General features: G+C 34.8%; 2 non-coding genes across 2 annotated transcripts; one reads left to right on the top strand and one right to left on the bottom strand.

Moving 5' to 3' along the window:
- Positions 1–6,353: 6,353 nt before the first annotated feature.
- Positions 6,354–6,459, top strand: LOC121215163 (small nucleolar RNA R71). Its single transcript, XR_005910892.1, has one exon. It is a non-coding gene; the product is annotated as a small nucleolar RNA R71 (small nucleolar RNA).
- A 3,101-nt stretch (positions 6,460–9,560) lies between these two features.
- Positions 9,561–9,665, bottom strand: LOC121215122 (small nucleolar RNA R71). The gene has a single exon (XR_005910853.1). It is a non-coding gene; the product is annotated as a small nucleolar RNA R71 (small nucleolar RNA).
- Between the last annotated feature and the right edge of the window lie 1,120 nt (positions 9,666–10,785).

The raw sequence follows: 10,785 nt of genomic DNA, 5'->3' as shown, positions 1-10,785 counted from the left end.
ATTGACGTGATTTTGAAAATCACCAAGAATAGTAGAAATAGAATTAGAGAGTGAATGAGATATAGAATTAAATCTTATCGAGTCTATTTTCACATGAAAGAAACAGTGTAGGCAAAGGAATTATATATTATGAGATATTTGAATTTTAGTGAGACAGGGTCAGAATGGTTTTTGAAGTCCCCTATTCTGACTTTAGAAAATCATTAAAAATTGTACAGAAAGAATTATGAGTCATAAAGAAAAAGCAAATGAGAACATTATCCAAATTCTGTACAATGAGATAATTGATTTTTAGTGAAGAGGGACCAGAACTATCAAGCAGTGAAACATGAGAGACTTTAAAGAATAAACTGTACTTATTGTCTGAGCCAAAAATTCTGAAAATTTTATGGTAAGAAAATATATGAGTCTAGTTTCAGGGAAAATTTATGGATCTAAAATTCCAGTTTCTTAACTCGAGTTATAATTAAATTAGTGACTGTTACGTAATTGGACAGTTTTATTGTGAATAGTGAAATAAAGTATTTTGATTTGTTTAAGTATTTGAAAAATTATTAATGTTCCCGGTTTGGACCCGAACCATTTCTGTTGCATGTTTTACGGTCTCGAGGGTCCTTTTTAGGGACATATTGATTGACCGTGAGCGAATTAATTTTAAAAGCGAATTTTTATGCTCTGAATTAGTAACTTAAGTCAGATAACGCCTCGTGGTCGACTCAGGCAACGGTCTCGGGTAAAGGGTGTTACACATTTTTAAGGGATCGAGGGCTCAATAAAGAGACAGTATGCATATGTATGAGTGATTTATGATATGGTTTAAATTATTGAATGTTAAAATGTTTAAAGTTTCTGATTGAACGGTAAAACTCTGTAACCCTATTCTAGCGACGAATATGAGTTGGGGGTGTTACAGTTTTAGATATTCTCTTCGGCAAGAATGACTATCATTCTTTCTTATAATCTATTGGGATCCCAAACTTGTCACAACATTAAGCACCTGTTGAAGAAAATCTCAATTTATATTTGTCATCATGGCAAAGTATTCATCTTCTTCAACATCAGGTAGGTTAAACAAATCATTAATAGACTTAGAAGTTAGGGGTACCTTCTTCTTGAGAACAAGAGCTTCTGTCTCATCTGGCTTAGTCAAATTAGCATAGAACTCTCAAACTAACTCCTTATCGGGTAATGATCGTGCATCACAAAAATAATTCCAATTGAGGGCATCAATCATCTTTCGTATTGGCAAAGGCACAACCATCTTATCATTGCTTTCCAAGTTGAAATTTTTTTCCGGCATCATAGGTTGATTTTTGAAAATAAAATCAAACCTTTATTTCACTTCTTCATCTTGAATCACAATGGGATTTTCAATAGAGGTCTTTGAAAATTTATTTCTTTTGTGAGACATGGTGATTTTTCCCAAAAAATAGGTGAAATTCAGTAATGGATGAAGTAAGGGATTTTGCGGCGGTGATAGGCTCGTGACAGCGATAGGGTTGCGGCAGTGATATGGTTTCTCCGAAAAAAGGCTCACGGTGGCCGTAAGCTAGGGTTTTGCAACAAAGGAAGAAATTTAGGGAGAATTTTTGGGATTTAGGCCGACGACTAAGAGGAAAAAGAATGAGTGGCTAGGGTTTAAGCTAATTGCTTGAAGGGTTGTGAAGATTATGGTGGTAGAGAGGAGTTTATATAGTGGTGAATTAGGGAAATCTTGTAGCAAAATTTTAACTTCTTAAGTGACTTGGGTGGCAAATATAGTTGGAGGGAAAAGTGGTGGAAATTTTAAGGTTTTGAGGAACCCTTAATGACGACACTGATGGTGTAAATTTCTCCTCTTTGTTGTTTCAAGCATTGAGCCAAAATCATATTTACAATTACACTGCTTAAGATAAAATAAACTTATTAGTACTTGGGTCAATTTGACCCCCTTATAAAACATAAACAATTAAAGTTAACATTAAAAACAGAAATTAAAGTGAAAAATAAAAATTTTAAAATTAATTAGAAAATTTCTTCTCAAAAGATTACATTAAATTAATGCCCAGGAACGGTTGGAAGGGTCAATATTAAACATAAACAATTAAAGTTAACATTAAATATAGAAGTTAAAGTGAAAAAAAATTAAAATTAATCAGAAAATTTCTTCTCAAAAGATTACATTAAATTAATGCCTAGAAAAGGTTTGAGAGGTCACAATGGTCCCGCTTAAGTTTCAATCTCTTTAGGCAGAATTAATTAAATGTACTAATTTAAGAAAATTATTTCTAACTTTTTATTAAAAGGTAAAACCATTAAAAATTAAGGGTCTAATAATTTGAACGAGGTTTTTATTCGCTCAACTTCACCACCCCAATAGTGCTTGAGACGTTGACCGTTAACTTTAAACGTACCTCCGTGGTTGTCGTACAATTCTATAGCTCCATCTGGATAAAATTTGTAGATGGTATAAGGTCCTTTTTATTTAGATTTGAGCTTTCCCAGAAATAACCTTAGCCTCGAATTAAAACCTTCTATGAATTCACGAGGTTGTATATGACTATCATGCCATCTCTTATATTTTTCTTTACTCATCTTGGTATTCTCGTATGAAAATAACCTCAACTCTTCCAACTTATCATGTTGTAACATCCTTCTCTCACTGGCTTGCTTAAGATCCAAATTTAATTGTTTCAAAGCCCAGTGAGATTTATTCTCCAATTCGAGCAGGAAATGACATGCCTTTCCAAAAACTAGCCGATAGGGAGTCATTCCTAACGACATCTTAAAAGTAGTTCGATAGGCCCATAAAGCATAATCGAGCATTCGAGACTAATATTTTCAATTAGGGCGCACCACCCTCTCAAGAATACCTTTGATTTCTCAATCCACCCTTCCAACTTGCCCATTTGACTGTGGGTGATAGGCAGCAACAATCTTATGCTTCACATCATACTTGTCAAGCAACCACTTAAGCCACCTATTTACAAAGTGATATCCTTCATCACTAATTATAGCTCTAGGAGTCCCAAACCGTGTAAATACATGCTTATGTAAGAATTGTATGACTACCTCGGGATCATTTGTTGGGTATGCCTCGGCTTGAACCCACTTGGATACATAGTCCACAGCTACCAAAATATACTTATTCCCATAAGAAGAAGGAAATAGGCCTAGAAAATCAATGCCCCATATGTCGAATAATTTTACCACTAAAATATTTGTTAAGGGCATCTTGTTCCTCATTGATATGTTTCTATTTCTTTGGCATCTATCGCAAATTTTCACTTATGCATACATATCCTTAAACACTGTAGGCCAAAAGAATCCAGCTTGTAAAATCTTCACTGCTGTACTGGAACCACAAAAGTGTCCCCCACTCAGAGATGAATGACGGTGGTACAAAATCTCGTCAATTTCACTTTCAGCTACGCACTTCCTGATTATGTTATCTGCACATTGTTTAAACAAAAATGGATCCTCCCAGAAATAATACCAACTATCATAAAGGAATTTCTTCCTTTGTTGGTATGTCATTTCTCGAGGAACTATTCCACATGCTAAATAATTGGCAAAATCAGCAAACTAAGGTGTTTTATGAATTCAACTTACCTCGAAGATATGCTCATCAGGAAAATTCTCATTAATTGGAATGAGTGAAGAAGTTACCTCATTTTGTTCCAGCCTCGATAGATGGTCAGCTACTTGATTTCTGACACACTTTCTGTCTTGGATCTTAAGATCAAATTCTTGGAGCAAAAGTATCCCTCGATTTAGCCTTGGTTTAGCATCTTTCTTCGTGAGTAAATACTTTGGTACCTGTAATATATGAATGGAACTTGTCAAAAGCAAAAAACTGTAACAAAGAGTTCTTTTTTAGTTACCATATAATTGATCTAGGCTCCTGTCAAAGTTTTGCTTGCATAGTAGATAAGATGAAAGACTTTATTCCTTCTTTAACCCATCACAACTCCAACAACAAAATTGCTTTCATCCCACATCAACTCAAAAAGTGAGTTCCAATCAGGTGTGACAATTATTGGGGCTGAGATTAACTGGCTTTTTAATTCTTCAAAAGCTTCTAAACATGCTTTGTTAAAATAAAAAAAAAACAATTTCTTTTTCTAAAAGCATACACAAAGGTTTAAAAATTTTTGAAAAATCTTTGATAAATCTACGATAAAAACTAGCATGGCCTAAGAAACTTCTAACTCTTTTCACACTAACTAGAGGTGGTAATCTTTCAATTATGTCCACCTATGCTTTATCCACTTTAATTTCGTTTTTGGAAATTTTATGTCTTAAGACAATTCCCTCATCGCATCTTTTAAGTACCTTAGCCAAATTATTCAAAAAAACTCATAAGTGTTACCAAAAATAGAAAAATCATCCATGAAAACCTCACCAAAATTTTCAACCGTATTTGTGAAATTTGCCATCATACATTGCTGAAATGTGGCATGTGCATTACATAAGCCGAAAGGCATTTTCCTAAAAGCAAATGTACCATACGGGCAAGTAAAAGTAGTTTTATGTTGGTCTTTTAGGGCTAAAACTATTTGGTTGTATCCCGAATATCCATCTAAAAAATAACAAAATTCGTTGCCTACCAGTCGATCTAACATTTGATCCATAAAATGCAATGGAAAATGATCCTTACGAGTTGCTTTGTTCAACTTTCTGTAGTCAATACAGATTCTCCAACCTGTGGCAGTTCTCATTAGGATTAACTCATTACGTTCATTCTCGAAAATCGTGATTCCATCTTTATTTGGTACATATTGTATCGAACTTACCTAAGAACTATTTAAGATGGGGTAGATAAATTCCACATCTAACCATCTGATCACTTCCTTCCGTACTACCTCTTTCATGATAGGGTTAGGTCTTATTTTCCCATCGATTCTACCTTGCTCACATTCCTCTAAACTAATCTTATGCGAATAGAAGGAAGGGCTTATACCTCGTATGTCACCTATGGTCCAACCAATTTCCTTTTTAAATTTCTTTAAAATAGAAATCAGTTGCTCCTCTTAATGTTCTATCAGTTCTACTGAAAAAATCACAAGCAAAGTAGAATAATTACCTAAATAAACATATTTTAAATGGGATGGAAGTACATTTAGTTCAAGCTTAGTCGGTTCCTAGATTGATAACTTGGGTTGTGTAAATTCCCGAACTTCTAAATCTAGCAGTTCGAACCGCAATGGTTGAATATAACTCCTTGGGTTGGCTTCCATCAAAGTCATACCTTCATTACATTTTTCATCTTCAAAGGGTTCAGACCCTAAAGTGTTCTCTGACGGGTCTTCTTCAAAATTGCTTTCCATAGAAACTAAGGCTTCTAATTCCTCTATTACTAAACATTCTTTCGTCGGACAGGGAAATTTCATGGCCTTCAGAACGTTAAATATTACCTGGTTTTCTTGAACTCTCATTATAAGTTCTCCTTTTTGCACATCTATTAACGTTCTTCCCGTGGCTAGGAAAGGTCTCCCCAAGATGATTGGAACTTCCTTATCTACTTCAAAGTCTAACACAATAAAGTCAGCAGGAAAAATAGACCTATCAACTCTTACCAAGACATCCTCTATCTTTCCCTTGGGATATGCAAACGAACGATCCGCAAGTTGAAGTGTCATAGTAGTGGGTCTTACTTCACCTATTCCCAACAGTTTGAAAATAGATTTAGGCATCAAGTTGATGTTTGCTCCAAGGTTGCACAAAGCTTTACCGCAGTATGATTCTCTGATGTTACAAGGTATCGTAAAGCTTTCAAGGTCTTTCATTTTCGATGGTAGCTTGTTCTGTAAGAATGCATTGCACTCCTTCATCAAAGAAATAGTCTCATACTCACTAAGTTGTTTCTTATTGGACAAAATACCTTTGGTTTCTCCAAGAAAAGTTCAGATGATTTTGCCATGATGGATTGTAGAAGTTGGATTGTGGTCATTGGCCACTTCTATTTTGTTACTGATTCCTTACATAACAAACAGACTCGGGGTTTGAAGGGCAATTCTTGAAAGAATGACCATCCCCACTATACACACAAGAAATAATATCATACTGACTTGGTGATTGAGCTACAAAATTATTCAAACCATTAGTGGTAAACTATTTTAACATTGAGGAAATAGAAGATACCTAAGCAGAGAGTGAAGTCAGTGCGTCCGCTTCATGCACTCCAGCTACTCGTCCTTCAGAAACTACTCGATTTTTTAGCCATTGATAATTGTTCTAGCGACCTTTTCGATAATCTCGTAAGCCTTTTTATAAGAATTAAAAAAATTGCACTATTAGTAGAAGCGTCTACCATTAATCTTGTATGTCTGTTGAGACCGTTATAAAACATCTCCAATTGGATACAATGAGGAATCCCAAGATAAGGACACTTAAAAAGTAATTCATTGAATCTTTTCTATTCCTCGTATAAGGACTCATCATCTAATTGTTTGAAAGTAGTTATCGCATTTTGCAACTTTGTGTTCTTGCTTGGTGGAAAATTCTTTATCAAAAACCTTTCTGCTAATTCTTGCCATGTAGATATTGAACTTGGTGGCAGTGAATTCAGCCATACTCGTGCTTGATCTCGCAACGAGTATGGAAATAGCTTCAAACCTAATGTATCTTCAGTCACACCAGCTATCTTAAACGAATCACTCGCCTCCATGAATAATCGAAGGTGTAACTGTGGATCTTCCATGGGAATACCACTAAATCGGGCCACTGTTTGGAGCATTTAAAACATCACTGGTTTCAATTCAAATTGGGTTGCCTCGATATATGGCCTCTTGATTCCCGGATTTAACTAATTGAAAAGTGGCACAACGTATTGTCGTATGGCACGATTTCTGTCATCAACAATAAAGATTGGGTTGTGCACATGTTTGGCTCCATTACCTTGCCTGTCATTTTGATTTCCAAAGTCCATCTTGGTTTGACTTTGAGCAAATCTCTCGCGTCTTCTCTATCTAAATGTTCACTCAATTTCAGGGTCTACAATTAATAGTGGAAACACGAAAATTTACACATTTTTATATACCCTTTTTAACTTAAAATCATACAGTTTCGATAAAATTCTTGTTAAAAAAATAATTAATTTTTACAAAAAAATGAAAGTGCACTTAAAATATGAACATGTTGAATTTTAGTTAATTTTATAATTAATTTTGATGAATTTTGGATATTTTCGACAGATTTACACAAAGGGCGAAAAATAGCTCGGTAGATACTATTAGAAGGGCAAAACCGAAAAGCAATTTGAAGTATCGAGGCGAACTAAATTTTAGCCTAAGATGGTCCAAAATTATATTTATTAATTTATAATATAATTAATTTTAATTTATATCCAATTTAATTTGGGTTAATAAATTATTATTAATTAATTATGAAAAAGTGGTCCAGTTGAACTGAACCGACCAAGAAATGGACAGCCCAAAAATCATTCCAAGAGCTAACCCAAATCAGTTTATTAGCTGATTATTTAATCTTGCAAAGAGGCCCTTGAATACTTGTTCAAGTTGCATTCAAACCCCTCCACAATTGGTGGCCTTATAGATTTTTTGGAAGCCTAAATTAGCAAAGTTGAAACTATCAACATTGCCACATGTGTGGCTGGCCAAGGGAGGGCTCTTTGGCTGATAATTTTAGTTATTTTTAACAGCCCTTCTCAGCTATAAAAACCCCCTTAGGCTGGTCATTTTAAAAATACACCTCAAGCATTCATATCCTTCCTCTCTTTTCTCCACTTTCTCTCTTCTTTTCCATTCAAAAATTTCCTTACTCTCTTGACAATTTCTCCTCTTGGGAAAGGGACATTCAGCAGCTATTTGGAGTAGTAATTAAGTGTTCATAGCAGCCTTGGTCGACGAAGACAACGGAGAAGGAAGAACGGAGCAACTGGTCAAGCCACGGAAAAACACCGGATTTGATTCTTATTCCCTATCTTTTTAATTTTGGTTGTTGTTATGCTGAACATATATATGAATATTTATGTTGTTGGAATGGTTAATTTAATCAATTTAGCTTGAATTTAATTCGTGTTAGGTTGATTGCATTTCGTTTGTTAAAATTATTGAAATTGTGTTTATATTGTTATTGGCCTCGGTAAGATGCTTGATTAAGTAAAATCATGACTAAGTTATATTCTTGCATTATAATTTTTAGGTAACTAATGAATTAATTATTTAAACAGATTTAAATTGTAATTAATGGACACAATACTTAATCAGTGCATGTTTAATCATCTAAGGTAGCTGAGGGTTAGATTAGAAACGGTATCTAGCGAAACATTTTCCTTGCATAACTTGCAAGATTATTGTGATTAAACTGTTTCAAGGTAAGGATACTTTTTTACCTCACATAGTCTTTTATGTGCTTATTAAATCAAGTTAATTGTTTGAATTGACATAGGGATATGTACAAGAGGTTGTTTTGATTTAATAAGTATGTATGTGCAATAACATATTTGCCTATTAAGATTTGTTTAATCGGCTGAATTGACATAGGGATATAGTCAAGAGATAAATGGGTTTTGGTAGGTGAGTATGTTCATAAGTTAGCAAATTACTGAGTTTTCGTGAACTTATTCGTAACAATATAAACATGAGTTTAATAATTCTAAGTTAAGAAATGTAATTAATCTAACACAATTATGTCATCTTGATTAAAATCGTATTTTGAAATCGTGCATTTGCGATTTATTTATTTAGTTCACTTAGTTTAAAATCTTAGTTTTTAATCACCCTTTTCAAACATAATATTTTTCTTCACCAAAGTGTTTTAAATATCATTCATAAATAATTCTTTTCACAGTCCTTGCGGGTACAATAACTCGACATTTACTTGTTACTTTATTACTTGTTGCGATTTTGTACACTTGCACATTTCCATTGTTCCAAGTTTTTGGCACTGTTGCCGAGGACTGTGTTTTAAAAAAAAGTCATTATTTGTGAAGTTGTTAGTTTTTCATTTTGGTTTATTTTTCTATTCAAATTTTAACTTAGTTACTTTTTCTGTGATTATTTCAGGTGTTTATGAGTATTGAACGAATCATCAATTTACTCCCTATAGACTCTAAGATTGAAAGAACTTTCCGACAGCGAAGAAGACAAACAAGTCAGAGAAGGGCTGAATAGAGGAACTTCGAAATTCTGAATCAAGGAAACGGAGCAAACCTTTCTCAAAATCCTATCCTTATTGTTGATGATAGGTATAGAGCTTTGAGGTAGTATGTCGTGCCAGTATTTCACGATCTTAATCTGGGTATTAGGAGACTTGAAATTGAGCCACAACAGTTCGAGTTGAAGCCAGTCATGTTCCAGATGCTTCAGACAGTGGGCCAACTCAGTGGAATGCCTACCAAAGACCCTCACCTACACTTAAGACTGTTTATGGAGGTGAGCGATTCTTTCAAGTTAGCCAGAGTACCCGAAGATGCATTACGATTGAAGTTGTTCCCATATTTACTAAGGGACAAAGCTCGAGCTTGGTTGAACTCATTACCACCAAAATCAATTTCAACATGGCAAGAGTTACCAGAAAAATTCCTTATGAAGTATTTCCTGCCTAGCAAGAATGCTAAGTTGAGGAACGAGATCACTGCTTTCCAACAAATGGATGATGAGTCATTGTATGGGGCATAGGAAAGGTAAAGAATTATTACAGAAGTGCCCTCATCACGAAATCCCACATTGCATAAAACTTGAGACATTTTATAATGGTCTCAATGCTCACACAAGGATGGTAGTGGACGCTTCTGCTAGTGGTGCTCTCATTTCTAAGTCTTATAATGAGGCTTACGAAATCATTGAGAGGATTGCCAGCAAAATTATCAATGGCCAACCAATCAAATAGCATTGGGAAGGTGAGTCGCTAGAATACATGAAGTAGTTGCTCTTACTTCACTCGCATCTCAAGTACCATCAATATCCTCAATTTTAAAAAATCTTACTACTAATAGGTGTAATAGTTTTGCAGCACAGCCACTGAATCAATTTGAAAATGTAGCCTGTGTTTATTGTGGGGAAGGACATTTATTCGAAGCATGTCCATCGAACCCAAAATATGTGTATTACATATGTAACAGAAGCAAAATTGAGGAAGGCAAGCGCTGCAATCCAATTTCTATAACCCATCATGGCAAAACCACCCGAATTTTTCCTAGTTTTTCCTAACAAGCTTAGAAACCAACCCAAGCTGAACCATCCAATAGCCTAGAGAATCTATTGAAGGCATACATGGTGAAAAATGATGCCTCTGTAAGGAATTTGGAGAATCAAGTGGGCCAGCTTGCAACTGAACTCAGAAACCGACCACAAGGTGTTTTACCTAATGATACGGAGAATCCGAAGAATCCAGGGAATGAGCATTGTAAATTGATAACATTGAAAAGCGAAAAGACTTTAGATCCCAATTCCGTCAAAGTTGAGAAGGAGCCAGCTGACGCTTAAGACTCAGAGGAAGTTCAACCGAGTGTTGAAATTCCAGTTTCACCAGAAATTGAATCTGCAAAATCTAACAAGGTAACTTTTGAACCAGCTAATTTTGATCAACTAATAACTCCGTTAGATACAGAATTGCCATAGAAAATGAATCAAACAATTCCAATAAAGAAACCTCCACCACCTTACCCTCAAAGACTTTAGAAGAATAAGCAGGAAATTCAATTCAAGAAGTTCGTAGACATACTTAAGCAACTTCATATCAACATCCCGTTGGTTGAAGGACTTGAACAAATGCCAAACTGCATCAAATTCATGAAGGATATCCTATCTAAAAAATGAAGGCTTGGAGAATTTGAGACGA

Source organism: Gossypium hirsutum, chromosome D02 (assembly GCF_007990345.1).
Source record: "Gossypium hirsutum isolate 1008001.06 chromosome D02, Gossypium_hirsutum_v2.1, whole genome shotgun sequence".
Classification (NCBI taxonomy): domain Eukaryota; kingdom Viridiplantae; phylum Streptophyta; class Magnoliopsida; order Malvales; family Malvaceae; genus Gossypium; species Gossypium hirsutum.
Note: the sequence above shows the minus strand (reverse complement) of the source record. Positions and strands in the feature narration are given on the sequence as shown.